The sequence below is a fragment of the Arachis duranensis genome, chromosome 6, assembly GCF_000817695.3.
Source record: "Arachis duranensis cultivar V14167 chromosome 6, aradu.V14167.gnm2.J7QH, whole genome shotgun sequence".
Lineage (NCBI taxonomy): Eukaryota > Viridiplantae > Streptophyta > Magnoliopsida > Fabales > Fabaceae > Arachis > Arachis duranensis.
In genome coordinates, this window is record NC_029777.3 from 28,758,551 (window position 1) to 28,761,455 (window position 2,905).

The window sequence follows — 2,905 nt, forward strand, 5'->3', positions numbered from 1 at the left end:
CTAGTGTCTCATGTTAAGTTTGGTGTCAATTGCATGTTTCTGTTCTTCTTGCATTCATTCATGTGTCTTAAGTGATCTTCAAGATGTTCTTGATGACTTCATTGCTCTGATATTTAAAATTCTCTTGTCTTGAGTGTTTTATTATTTCTCATGTGCATTCCCAATTTGTTAGTATCAATAGTATACAAACTGCTAAGTTTGGTGTCTTGCATGCATTGTTATTTGATTTTAGTTACATTTTGATTATTAGAAATCCAAAAAAAAATTTAATTTGTGTCTTCTCAAGTCAAAAATAGAGAGAATTGAAGATTCAAAACATACAGCAGAGGAATTACACAGAAAAAGGCTGGGCGTTCAAAACGCCCAGTGAAGAAGGAAAACTGGCGTTTAAACGCCAGCCAGGGTGCTTGGCTGGGCGTTTAACGCCCAAAAGGGTAGTGTTTTGGGCGTTAAATGCCAGAATGGATACCATTCTGGGCATTTAACGCCAGGATGGCACAAGAGGGAAGATTCTATTTTTAATTCAAATTTTTTTTAGTTTTCATAATTTTTCAAAATCAAATCTTTTTCAAATCATATCTTTTCAATCATATGTTTTCAAAATCAATTTCTTTCCATTTTCAAAAATACTTGCTATCAATTAATGATTTGATTCAACATTTCAAGTATGTTGCCTTTTCTGTTGAGAAAGGTTTAATGTTTGAATCATATCTTTTCTTGTTAGCCAAGTCATTAATTTTTAAAATCAAATCTTTTTAAATTATTTTTTAATTCATATCTTCTCAATCACATCTTTTTAAAAAAACCGTAACTTTTAAATCATATCTTTTTAATCACATCTTTTTCAAAATAGTTTTCAATCATATCTTTTTACTTTCTAATTTCAAAATCTTTTTCAAAAATCACTTGATTTCTTTTTCCACTCTTAAAGTTTTCGAAAATCAATTAGTGTTTTTCAAAATGTTTTTAAAATCTTTTACTTAATTTTCGAAAATTTCTTCCCTCTTCTCACATCCTTCTATTTATGGACTAACACTCCTCCTTAATACACAATTCGAACTCCATCTTTCTTGATAAGTTCGAATTCTTCTACCTCTTCCTTCTATTTTTCTTTTCCTCTGACACTTCAAGGAATCTCTATACCGTGACATAGAGGATTCCATACTTTTTTGTTCTCTTCTCTTTCATATGAGCAGGAGCAAGACAAAAGCATTCTTGTTGAGGCTGATCCTGAACCTGAAAAGACCTTGAAGCGAAAGCTAAGAGAAGCTAAGGCACAACTCTCTGTAAAGGACCTAACAGAAATCTTCAAACAAGAAGACATGGCAGCCGAAAACAACAACAACGCCAACAATGCAAGGAAGGTGCTGGATGACTTTACTGCACCTACTCCCGACTTCTATGGGAGAAGCATCTCTATCCCTGCCATTGGAGCAAACAACTTTGAGCTTAAGCCTCAATTAGCTTCTCTGATGCAACAGAATTGCAAGTTCCATGGACTTCCATTGGAAGATCCTCATCAGTTTTTAGCTGAATTCTTGCAAATCTGTGACACTGTCAAGACTAATGGGGTTGACCCTAAGGTCTACAGACTTATGCTATTCCCTTTTGCAGTAAGAGACAGAGCTAGGATATGGTTGGACTCACAACCTAAAGAAAGCCTGAACTCTTGGGAAAAGCTAGTCAATGCCTTCTTGGCAAAGTTCTTTCCACCTCAAAAATTGAGTAAGCTTAGAGTGGAAGTCCAAACCTTCAGACAGAAGGAAGGTGAATCCCTCTATGAAGCTTGGGAAAGATATAAACAACTGATCAGAAAGTGCCCTTCTGACATGCTTTCTGAATGGAGCATCATAGGTATCTTCTATGATGGTCTGTCTGAACTGTCCAAGATGTCTTTGGATAGCTCTGCTGGAGGATCTCTTCATCTGAAGAAGACGCCTGCAGAAGCTCAAGAACTAATTAAAATGGTTGCAAATAACCAATTCATGTACACTTCTGAAATGAATCCTATGAACAATAGGACAAATTAGAAGAAAGGAGTTCTTGAGATTGATACTCTGAATACCATATTGGCTCAGAACAAAATATTGACTCAGCAAGTCAATATGATTTCTCAAAGTCTGTCTGGAATGCAAGCTGCACCAGGCAGTACTAAGGATGCTTCATCTGAAGAAGAAGCTTATGATCTTGAGAACTCTTCAATGGAAGAGGTGAATTACATGGGAGAATCCTATGGAAACACCTATAATCCTTCATGGAGGAATCATCCAAATCTCTCATGGAAGGATCAACAAAGACCTCAACAAGGTTTCAACAACAATAATGGTGGAAGAAACAGGTTTAGCAATGGCAAGCCTTTTCCATCATCTTCTCAGCAACACACATAGAATTCTAAGCAGAGCCATTCTGACTTAGCAACCATGGTCTTTGATCAAATCAAAACCACTCAAAGTTTCATGACTGAAACAAGGTCCTCCATTAGAAACTTGGAGGCACAAGTGGGACAGCTGAGCAAGAAAATTACTGAACTCCCTTCTAGTACTCTTCCAAGCAATACAGAAGAGAATCCAAAAGGAGAATGCAAGGCCATGAAAATGACCCACATGGCCGAACTTGGAGAGGAGGAAGAGGCAGAGATCTCCACTGAGGAAGACCTCAATGGACGTCCACTGGCCTCCAATGAGTTCCCTAATAAGGAACAATGGGAATATGAGGCTCACACAGAGACCATAGAGATTCCATTGGATTTACTTCTGCCATTCATGAGCTCTGATGAGTATTCTTCCTCTGAAGAGGATGAGTATGTCACTGAAGAGCAAGTTGCTAAATACCTTGGAGCAATCATGAAGCTAAAGGACAAGTTATTTGGTAATGAGACTTGGGAGGATGAACCCCCTTTGCTCAA